Genomic DNA, 12,009 nt, shown 5'->3' with positions numbered 1-12,009 from the left:
GCTTTGAGATTCAAACTCAATTCATCTGCAGATTAGTTTAAGTGCCTCTGAGCCTGCAATTGCAGGAAGATGTGAACCTCAAACCTACCGAAATCTGCAATGGGAGTTTAAACAGAGGTGCACCCGTCCTGCCAGAGTTCCTGAAAAGCCATAGGCAGGACCTGAACTCTCAGAGTTAATTACTTATGACAAGATGCTTTTTTACCTGTCAGTTCAGTGAAGGTCTGTGACCACCCAGCCATCTTGACAGTAAGCCAGTCCAGGTATGCTTTTTAGTTGATGCTGTCTGGTGCTGCATTAGTCTCTTTTTCTTTCCTGTAAGCCAGGTAGGAACATCTGCAAGAGAAGAGCTCCTTGAGATTTCCACCTCTTATGTGAATTTGAACAGGGCCAAACATATTCTGGTCCTCTTTTGTCTAAATATTTAGTTTATTTAGTTTTCTTACCTCATTTGAGTCAATCTTGGCTCTGTTCTAAGAGCCAAGATGTTCTTTTCAACATCTAATGGCTTTTTTTAAAACGCTGCTACAGTACCCATCAGCAAGTGCCTTCATACACTGGCAGTTTACTGCAATAGCTATTCTGGACTAGTGATTCCAGAATTCCCCTTGTGGACACTGTTCCTCCAGAATAAAAGAGGGTTGTGTGTTTTTATTCTCAAATTGCTTTATTCATGTTGGAACAAAACATTTTAACCATAAATAATTTTTCTGGAGTATCTACTCTGGCAAATTTCCAAGCACAGTCGTCCCATCAGTAGCTAATAGGGAAGAAAAACATAAGGCTCTCCAAGACTCCAGGGAATATTTTGGATCTATAAATCAGCATCTCCTATATTAGGTCCTTGAAGAATCTTTGTTTAATAATTTTGTGCTAAAAATTATTGTTCTTGTACAGTTGCCACATGACTCCATATCTGATACAGCCTACCATTCAACAAGTAAGACAAAAAAAGTGAAGATACGTGGGTTTGCTGAACAACAATGAAAAAAAAAGGTTGCAAAAAGCTTATATTTAAGCCTTTAAGAACTGTGTCACTAAAAGTCTGCGTGTGGGTGTATGTGTATTTTACAAATGCACAAAGGCACAGAAATTGCAATCAGTGTTTGCAAGAGCATTCAAGGGGGCTATATACTCAAGCCAATTCCCCAGTAACTTTGGCTTTATTCCTGTGTAACCCTCCTGAACGCAGTATACTTCAGTGTATCTGACATCAGAATCTTCACCCAAGAGGCAGCCTACTTGGAGACAAAGAAACAAACCCATTCTTTTCTCAATTTAGGTCACACTCATTCAACGTGTTTTTCTATAACAGCAACTGAATGCATTAATCAACAAGCTTTAAATCAGCAAAAAAGCTCTAAGCAATCAAAGCCGTTGAAATTTTCAAGACTGCCTTACCTGTGCAAACTTCTGGTATATGATGCTTTGTCGTTTGCCCAGCTACACCCAAATGAGAAGAATTTGTCATGTAAGAAGTTTGAGAGAAATATGCCAGACCTGCACTCTTCAGTGGAAATCAGTGCCCTTCATATGGAACAGGATGCAGAATTGCTGCTGTTTGTTCATTTTTCTGCTGGGGTCTCCATCAGAGGTGGTTTGGTAATACATGAAATATCAGGTTCTAAACTGAATGGCAATAAAACAAATGTTACATGTTAAACTCCATTTCCATCACTCCAGAAGAAATACTAAACTCCCCTCTAAGAAATTAATCCATTTAATTTTTTTTTTTTAAGGTTATTTACTGCATGACAGTTTCCAAATACTGAGGAAATAGTGAAGGAAAGAATTGTCTACTTTTAGAACAAGTTGAAGTTATTCACTAAAACACAATTTTGCCAGGAGAGATCATTATTTTTAAGAGGCTATGATAAAATACGGAACACAAAATCAAAATACATAGGACTCACCAACAAATGCAGAACACAAAAAGCAAAATTCTGAAATGCTAAAATTTCCCATATTCCCTTCTCTCTGGTCTTTTGTCATCATAGCCAACATACCTTGGGTTTATTTTTCCCTGACATTTTCCTGTTGTCGACACGTAATATTATTTCAAATTCAGTAGATTAAAGCCAACTAGATTCAAATTCAGTAGATTAAATCAGATGCCTGTTTTCTTCAGGTTCTAGAGCCATCTTTCAAAGACTCTGGATAGATTTGTTTTTCTTAACTCCCTTCAAATACACTATTTAAACTTTACGATTTTATGCCTGTATGTAACAGCGGTTGAATGAACTCTAAAGAATGATGCCCTTGGTAGTTTATGTCACTACCAACAGCTCCATCCCCAGCTGCTCTCACAAAGCTGACTGTCCTCCCACAACGTTGGCGTCTCAACAGTGAAATCATATTACCAGTGCTTCTGTACTATCCCACTTACATATTGGATATAAAAAGGCAGATCTACTGTGTTGGTTAACCCCTTCTAGAGGATGTCCTGCCCCATTTCAGCTGAAAAACAGCTAAAGCCTATTTCATAGTTTTCCTCATGTATTTCAGCATTATGTGATATGCAGACTTGCAATTAAGCAAGTTATTTAAATGTATCTAATTTCTGGTATTACGGAAGATACATACCTCCTCAATATCTTTAAACAAACACCTCCCTTAATTTAATATAGTACTTGTAATCTGATAACAGCTAACATATATAATGATATGCATGTAACGCTCTTCAAAAGATAACGGCAAACCCTCCTAACATCTTTAATAACATTTTGGAGTTTCTCACCTTGAGCAATAGTTTTATCAAAAAATCTTGACCATAAGATTCATATTTTAGGGAAAATAAGGCAACTGTGGATTTGGTTTGTGTTTTCTGATGTCACTAAAAGCAAATAGATGCTTTGGGCTTTGACCTTTTAGCAAATGCACTCAAATAATTAAACCATTTCAGGTTTATAGTCAATTTGCAAATCATGCTTCTGTAGTATCTAGATCACTCATCTGTCTATTCTTGGAAAGGGGAAGAATTTGCCAGGATAATTTTTGCAAGATTTTTTTTTTCCTTTCAGACAGTTTCAAACAGCGTGGCTCTTCCATGACTCCAGACTTTTTATTCCCCAGCCCAACCCACTTAGATTACAAATCTTCTTCTTTATTTGATCACAACAGCACTAAGTTTTGTTCATATCTGTGATGCACAAGCTGCAAAACTCCAGTTTCGCTTATAGCAGGACGGTGCCAGTATTCTTCTTGGAAAGGTCTCCAAACAGCTGAAGTTTACACTTGTTGTCCCAGTAACATAACTACCCAGACTAGTCACTAAGAACTCGGTCCAGTTCTCGTTCCGTTGCAAAGCAGCAGTGTCAGATTGCTGATTCATGCAGCTAGGTTAGGGAAAAATGTCTTCATAAGGGCACTCTTCCAAAGGAATCGATACACTGTCAGCTGAGGCAAGGCAGGACGTTTCCTTTGACCTACTTCTAAATCTTTGCACATTCACTCCTTTCCCAAGATTATTATATCCAGTATCATAAATTAGGTTATCGTTTAGCTATAGGCTGACATTCCTATAAAACCTATCCTGGTTTTTTCTATGTTATTCTGAGCTTCTGTGATGATCTCCGGTTCCCTCTTTTAGGTTTCTAACTAAATCCCTATACTATTACATGTGCCTTGTGTTCAGCAACATATCTGAAGTGCTGAGAAGTAGTAAAATTGCAGCCTGCTGCAATGGAGAGTCCAAAAGGCCACAAGTTTGTATTCTGCCTGTTTCTTTAAATTAGTGCAGAAATGTGCCAACTGTTGGGAAAATACCTGACATAGCTATCTTTCTTACTATATTTTTTAAACAAGTGAAAATGTTCCCTTTGTTACGTATTTCTTTAATTAGTTTGAGTCTGTTCAAACAACAAGGCCTTTTGGATGATTTTGTTTTCTCCTACAACAAAGTACCTATTATTGTTTTGCTATATTTCTCCCCAAAATGATAAATCTCCAACTATGGACACAGGAGTGCTAGGGTCTGCTTACAGCTTTCTCCATGTTACTTGCAGAATGGGTATAAGTGCACTTAACAAATCTTGCTGACCACACATGAAAAGCATATTGGAGAGGCTATTTATTCTTAGTCACAAAAAACCCCCATATGGTCCCTATACTTTAAATTGGTATGAAACAAATGAGTTCTTTTCAACTCTGTAGATATATGATGAGCTCATCTGTCGTACTATTCGTAGAGGTTAGATAGTTGTATGTTGAAACTGTGCATGGTAATACTGAAAGTGGAGTGAAGATGACTGGTCTACTGAAATTAAAATACAGATGAATTATTTGACACTGGTTTTTTTTCAACCCATAGCATGGATAATTATTTTTTGTGAATTTCTGTGAGTGAAGTAAACAAAGTAAAAACTGGCAAAAAAACCCCAAAACCCCACAGACATCAGAAGCTTTCTTCAGGCTACATTTCCTCTTAGGAAAGAGACTTCTGCTGTCTGTGGTGTATTTTTCTGAATTTACTCTTATATGGCTTTTTTCCTTCTCACTGACAGCAAGAGAGCTTGAACTTTACACAGTGACTGTGAATTGCTCTGAACATTCTCCAATTTTCATCATTATTTCAGTTCCTTAAAATGTATTAAGAGCAATCAGTAGAGGACACACTAAATTTCAGCAATCCAAATTCAGTATTTAGCGAACAGCAACAGCAGCCCTGGGGGCAATATGGTCCCCAAGCTAGAGATTTTCTGATCGCTTGTCTCGAGACTATCAGGAACAAAAATTACAAGGCCCAGGGGCTGGAGGAATTTCCTCCAAAAAGATGACTAAACTACTTTGCCTGGGAACAGCATCACTGTCTACAACAGAATGACATATTTTAGATGCTCTTAGAATTTTTATTCTTCCCCCTGCTCCCCCCATGACAGATAAACCTTCTAGGGTGAATTATGCTGCATGTAACATGAGTTATTGAAGACAAGAAGCAGCAAATAAATGTTTTTCTTACATTGATGTCCTGTTTTTGGCCTGGATAGATTTAGTTTTCTTCCTAGCAGCTGGTTATTGCTGTGTTTTTGATTTAGGATTAGAATAACGTTAATAACACACTGATATTTTAGCTGCTGCCAAGCAGCTAAATATGTATTCTATTATGATTATTATGATGATGATGATTGTTATAAGGATGATTATTATCATTGCCTTCCTTTGCTGTCCTATTAAACTGTCTTTATCTCAACACAGGAGTTTTACCTTTTTCTTTTTGATTCTCTCACCCATCCCGCTGAGTGGGGACAGGGAGTGTGCAAACGGCTGTGTAGTTGTTTTAGCTGCCAGCCAGGTTAAACCACAACAATTGAGTTCATATGCATTTTGTTGGATGAGATAGAAAAAGGAGTGTTTAATAATTGAATTACTGTGCTTCCTTACTGAAGTCACTTCCTGATAAGCAGCCAAACCAATTTTCTAAAATAAATAAATGAGACCACTTGAATAACCCGGTCATCTTGGCTAGTCACAATTGGCACAGTATTATTCTGGTTAAGACAACCTATGTTATTACTTTAGTCCTAAACAGTATGTACAAGTCAACTAAAAACATTATCAATTCATTGTAGGATTTGGATTTCCACATTCAAAGAGGTAAAAACATTTACAGCACACCATCGTCAAAGATATTAACCTTAACCTTTGTTTTTATTTTCCTCCACAAACTGAGGTCCTGCTTAGGTTTGGCAAGTAGTAAATTGTATTTTCATAAAATATGGTTGAATACATGTATGTATAATTACCACCCCACTTCCCCCAAAATCCACAACTTCCACCTGAAAGTCACAATGAAATAAGCATAAGACTATTCCCACAGAATTTAAAAAGCACTCTAAATGCGTATGTGTAGAATATAAGGCTAACTAGTGCTGAATATGTGTGTAGGACTTTTTAATACACCTGAAATCAAAGAGAACATGCAAACTCCAAACATCTCAAAAAACGTTTTGGAAGTTCTATTAAAGCCATTCCTGATGTTTTATTGGAAGTAGTTCCCATCCACAATAAACTTCTTTCATGTTCTGCCATCATGTCAATGAACCTTTGTAGTCATGATTTGGCTTCTATGAGAAACCAAGCCAAAGGAAGTAGCTTGCTTTTTTTTTTTTGCTTTTATAGTAACTAGTTTTTCAATGTTATGACCTTAATTCAGAACATTTGGTTGCATTTTAAAAATGCTTATTGAATTGAGAGCAATTATAAGTTTGAAAACCTTCTCAAAAGGTCTGCCGACTAGAAAGTGTTCTGTTTCTGCATATTAGAGTGCTTAGCTACACAAATAGGGTTGATAATCGATGCAATGCTTAAAAGCTATCAATCCTTTATGGGAACATTCTTAAATTCGTCTAAAAACTTCTGGAGATGATAGACTCTCAAGTAGAAATACTAAGATTTACAAATGTTCTTTACCAAATCTACCACCCTCTTCAACCTCTCCATCCCCTGTGGGAAGAAGTAGCTCCTACTGAAGAAAGGTGTAATGGCCTTTCTATGCCTATCTCAGTCACTTTGGCACAAAGTCTGAGCCTGCTTACACACCGTAAACTACTTTAAACTTACCTTTGTTGAACAAGTGAGCAGACTTTGTAATGAAATGCTTAAAGAGAGCATCCACATGAGCAGAATGCTCCACAGAGAGGCTGCAACAACAGTGATAGCTTTTTCCAAGCAAACCTGTGTTTGTGATAGCACATGATAGGATGATTGCTTAGTGTATTTCATTGCTGCATTCTAAAATGTTGGAAATCCTCACTGTGTAAAGGCAGGTCTTTATTAGTGAGAATATAAACATTACAGGACCCTTTCTGCAGCATCAAGCACAGTGATCAGACTGCAGTGAAGACAAGAGGTCATTGGTCACCCAAACCCTCACCTGATTATGACTCAAGCAAATGGTAAAATAACAGTTTTTATAAAAATTAGTTCCTAGTAAACAACAAGTATTTCCCTGAACTAATAAAGCGGTACTCCATGAAGGAGCTGGTTCACTAGCATCAAAAATTTTAGGCAGAAAACTATCTTTAAATCTAAGATATTCATGCTATTTGGTATAGTGGACCTGATAGCAAACGTGCATAGAGGCAAACACAAACACTGAGTTTGGTACTGGAAAATTAAGTATGAAAGAGGCATCAGTATTGAGATTCAAATTTGTTAAGCCTTATCCTAAAATAGCACTTACTTTTGATGATTACTTTAACAGGCAAAAGACCGTGTTTCAGCTTCATCATGGCTTGTATACCAAACCCAACAAGTTCTGTACTGGCAGTAGGAGGCAGTGGATAAAGATGCATCTCCATCGCTGACATTAATTGCAGGCTGTTCCCAGCCGACTTGTACTGGATGTGCCTTGGTGCTTATGGTGTCAGTGGAGTTTGAGAGAGATACGATGAGCATGTTAGGATGCTGCAAAATAATAAAGCCTACTTCAGAAAGCATAAGATAATGAACAAAGGCACTGATAGATTTCAGGTACAAATCTCTGTAGACAATATTTCCTACCTAATCAGATTTGAAAGCGGTAACGATTTCACTTTATATGGTAATGATTTCACTTAATATGTGGCATCCTATGAAACAGGATGCAAAAAACCTAATAGTGAATACCAACAACCTGCCTTAACAGCATCCAAGATGTATGAGGAATTCTAGACCAGCAAAACCGAAAATTTTCTGCAAGTTCACTCTTTAAAGTAGAGGAGCACGTAACATTACTGTACAGCAAAGTGATCGTTCTTAAATATATTACTTTCGCACTTAAATTTTAGACCACACTAAGACACCTTCACCTATGAATTGAATTGACTTAGACTTCAAAGCAGAAGATTTAGAGAGATAAAAAAGTATAGACTCTCTGTTTCAAATTTTAAATGATTTTTCAGTTCAGCTGAAAGTACAGAGTGTAAATTTCTTTTTATGGAACATAATTTAATCTATGACATCATTAGAAGTCTAGCACACCACTCTGTCACTATGTTTACTGTGGCTAAGAAAAAGGAACCAACCCAACAACTATAGAAACACCTAATGGCAATATTCAAAATGACACCTACCTGTTCTATCTGAATAACTATGAGACTATTTCTAGAGATTTATTATACACGTGTGCCTGAAGGAAACAGTAGTACTGTGCAATAAGTAACAATTACTGAGCATTTCTTCTATTTTCTCCTCCCTCCTTTCCTTTACCCTCTTGCTTCCCAGGGCAAAAGTTCATACACACAGGACTGTCCCATCTGTTCACAAGATGACTGTTACCACTTAGGCTCTCAGCAACTTCAGTTTACAAATATTTGGCTGCAGTAAGAGATGATGTGCTTTTTATTGTTAGGGTTTTTTTCACCCAGAATGAACTCTCACATAAAACTGTTACTAACTCCACCTTAATAGTGATAATTGGTGCTTAAATGAGTAGATTATTATTTATTAAGACCATTTATTTTTATTCTGTAACATTCAAAACTCCGTAAAGGATCAGGACTTTAGGCATCTGGAGAGACAGTGCCTTTATACTGGAGAGTTTACAGGTTTATCAGAAAACAAACAAGCAAACAAAAAACCTCCAAAACAAAACAAGCAAACCCCAATGTGCCCCACCCCACAAAAAAAACCAAACCCAGACAAACAAACAAAAAACCCCACCACCAATCCCCTCCCCCCCCCCCCCCGAAAAAAAAAAAAAAAAAAGAACCCCAAAACAAACTGGAAAAAAAAATATCAGGAAAATCAGGAAATTTTAGCCAATAATAAGGTAACTCATTTTTGTTACTGCATTCAAGTTAATAGCAACTATGATAACTTGCCTTAAGGGAAAAGCCTGTAGGTATGTCAGCCAAATATATTTAAAATCAGTGTCATTTGAGAGGTTAGAAAGAAAGAAGTAAGAAGGAGGATACTGTCAGACTGATGGGCGTAGTAAATGATCTTCCTTGCACCATTCTGCATAAATTGAACTAGGGCGGCTGGGGCCTGTCCATAAGTTTGTGTAGCCAGTGCCCTGCAAAGCCTATGAAACCAAGAGAGCAGTACAAAGTATCAGCACTATACGATGGTGAGTTACTTTAACTACAGAGTCATAAAAGACTGATCTCAGTTAGAATGGTAACCACTCAATTATTGAATTTCAAGACAGAACATGTTAACATGAGGATATTTAAGCACATATATTGTTCATTTCTTTCCCATTTAGTGGAAACAACATTTGCTGCAGAAATTATCACAGTGCTTATAAACACCAGGATACGAATCACACCAAAATAGCTTCTTTGGTATACAATGTCAGCGCAAAAATAGGTTGTTTTGACATGTTTAGGAAAGTGTCTTTAAAAGCTTTGGATCAAATTTACTGATCAGCTGATCTTACCAACTGACATGCTGTTACAGGCCAGAGTTTGTGCCTTTACATCAACCCTACTATATTCGCATGTTTATTCCAAAGGATTTGATTCTGAATATATGTTGTGCTCAATATTTCATAAGAGATCCAAGATAAGCATGGAATATTTCTGTCAAAGAATGACAAAGAACTGTTCACATAATTCCAAACACCAGTTTCAAAACCATATCCCTTGTAACCTTGTTGTGGCTAGAACTACTGACCATTGACAGAGTCTTACTGACTTTATGGGAAACTCACCAAGTTATCCAATGTAAAAATAGAGCTTTACATGCTATATAAAACTCTCAGCCCATTCTTTGACAAAAGGCAGCAGAGGTTGCTAAATGGACTTTTTAGCAACCGAATTCCAGATTTTTAAAGGTCAAGTACGTTAGGGGAACTTTTCCCAAGACATATGTCTAACTGAACAAAAGTCAAAGGGAATTTTCATTTGCTATCCTATTAAATAGGAAAATTAAGCTATCCTACTTAAACAGGAAAATTAAGCTATCCTACTTAAATAGGAAAATTAAAAGTTATGTGATATCATTTATGTCTTTGAAAATTTAACCTGGAACATTTTGATATGGTAATGTGACTCTATCAGCCAATACCTGTGTTTCAGAAAGCACCAAACCCAAGCTTTTTTGCCATTTATTCAGACCATCTAAGGTTGTCAGATGATGGAAGATCGATTCCCAAGTCATTCTTCAGAATTCATTTAGAAATGTGCTTGATGTGACATACTAAGCCAATTGGAAGCCAGCTGTAGAGAAAAATAGAAACCAGAAAGGCTGTGAAAAAACCCATGATTTCTATCTAAACTAACATTTCACTATCTGCTTTAAAAGCAGCAGAATTATTATATTAATAACATGTACTTCTCAAACTTTGCAATTTAACTTTGGGACACATTTCTCTTTGTCAAAAGCATTTTTATTCTGTTCAAAAACTTTGCTGAAGAAGAAACTTGTAATGCCTCAAGATTTTTTTCCAGGAACCAAACGATACTTATGTTTTTGGAAATTCAAAATTGTCCAACATATCACTCTCAGGAAAACAGATTCTTTGCGCTGATTCCCCTAAGTATTCTCCTGCTTTTATTAAGCAATAGATTCCCCAGATCAAATAATTTTTTCTTTTCTGGTAACAATCAAAGAAGAATTTATAATCTTAGTTGATAAGTGATCCAATGAATAAAAAATAAGTACAAGAACAACAGAGGTACAAAAAAGAACTACAGGACCTCATGCACTGTTACCAAGGCATGTCATATATTAATATCTGTGTGAATTTACTGTTCAACTAGTTACCATAGATGTACGGAGAATAGCACTCAGATAAGTAGTCTGTCAGAGTAGCTGATGAAAACGCCTTCAAACGCTGGAAGGAAGAAAAGACAGAGTTTGTTTGGAACATAATGCTGGATGGTAAACAAGAGATTGCAGTTAAAGCTGATCTCATGCTTTGATAGTGGGACCGGAGTCGTGTTCTGAAATACCCACAGAAAAAACATACAATGGGTTATTTCGTGTATTGCACTGTTTATGTTACCCATTGTCAGACATATTGATATACCACAATGAGAAATTGCTAACATCATCTCCAAAAATTGGAGAATTAATCATTGATCATGATTTTAAATAAGCACAACAATTTCTTTTGAATCATTCATCCAAAAGATTGGAAATTCTATCAGGAAGAAAAATTATAAAAGTTCACCATCTGTCATTTTTCATCTTTTACTAAAGAAGTAATTTACATTGCTTTTTATTTTTTCCATATCATGAGATCATTTCCAAAGCTTAAAATAACTTGGCAGTTCTACAAACATTTTTCTGTTTTCTTAACATTTCCTTGTTTACTTATAACATGCATTACGTTTTTGAACAGTGGTTTCCCGACAAAATAGTAAAAGCTTGCAATGATTTTTTTAAAGGGAAGAGAGCTCCCTAGTCACATAGAGTGCAAGCCGAAGGGCTCAATTTTGGAACTCTCTATTGAGCACATCCTTAAAATGACTAATCCTATTGACTCCAGCAACAAAACTATTTGCTAAAGTGATTGCTCACTAGCGTGGTAAATATTATAAAATTGGCTCCAAAATGCTGAAGATCAAGAAGTGATCTACTGCTAGGATAACAGTAAAAGATGAAATTCAATCAAATTAAGGCTCATCCATCCTATTATTTATATAGTTATTAAACATGCATATTTATGAAATATTGCCAATACATGCACGAACAAGTGCCATTGTTTTTAAAAATATACAAACGTACCCAGTTACTTCACTTCTTTTTTCTTACACTTTAATTTATAATTCATTTATGTTTTTAAACCTTTTCTCTACGATCCTGATGTTTATAGCAACTGTTACAACAGATTCACAATACAACTTTGGTAAAGCAATTCAGATACATAAATGCTTCTCTCTAATGAAATGTCCATCTCTGATCATAGATGACAACTTCTTTAATAACAAACTCCTGCTTCTTTCTGCTATAATCTATAATACATTTATTAAATCTCAAGGTATTTTCCACTTGTATGAAACGTACAGAGCTCTCAGAATATTATCCCTTGAGTAGGTGTAAACTTTGCCTGTTGAAAGTGTTCCACTTTGCAAAAATCAC

The 12,009-nt window shown here is 36.2% G+C and overlaps 2 long non-coding RNA genes across 2 annotated transcripts in view; both read right to left on the bottom strand.

The window, feature by feature from the left end:
- Positions 1-211: 211 nt before the first annotated feature.
- Positions 212-7,375, bottom strand: LOC142602319 (uncharacterized). The gene is made up of 3 exons (XR_012836017.1): positions 7,181-7,375; positions 1,402-1,629; positions 212-336 (listed from the first exon to the last, which is right to left on the bottom strand). It is a non-coding gene; the product is annotated as an uncharacterized LOC142602319 (long non-coding RNA).
- A 3,314-nt stretch (positions 7,376-10,689) lies between these two features.
- LOC142602318 (uncharacterized) overlaps positions 10,690-12,009 on the bottom strand; it is a 67,245-nt gene continuing 65,925 nt past the window's right edge. Inside the window, exon 4 of the long non-coding RNA XR_012836016.1 lies at positions 10,690-10,759. This is a non-coding gene — a long non-coding RNA (uncharacterized LOC142602318). The remainder of the gene's footprint in view (positions 10,760-12,009) is intronic.

The sequence above is a fragment of the Balearica regulorum genome, chromosome 6 (assembly GCF_011004875.1).
Source record: "Balearica regulorum gibbericeps isolate bBalReg1 chromosome 6, bBalReg1.pri, whole genome shotgun sequence".
In the NCBI taxonomy this organism is placed as follows: Eukaryota; Metazoa; Chordata; class Aves; order Gruiformes; family Gruidae; genus Balearica; species Balearica regulorum.
This window is presented reverse-complemented; position numbering and strand designations above follow the sequence as displayed.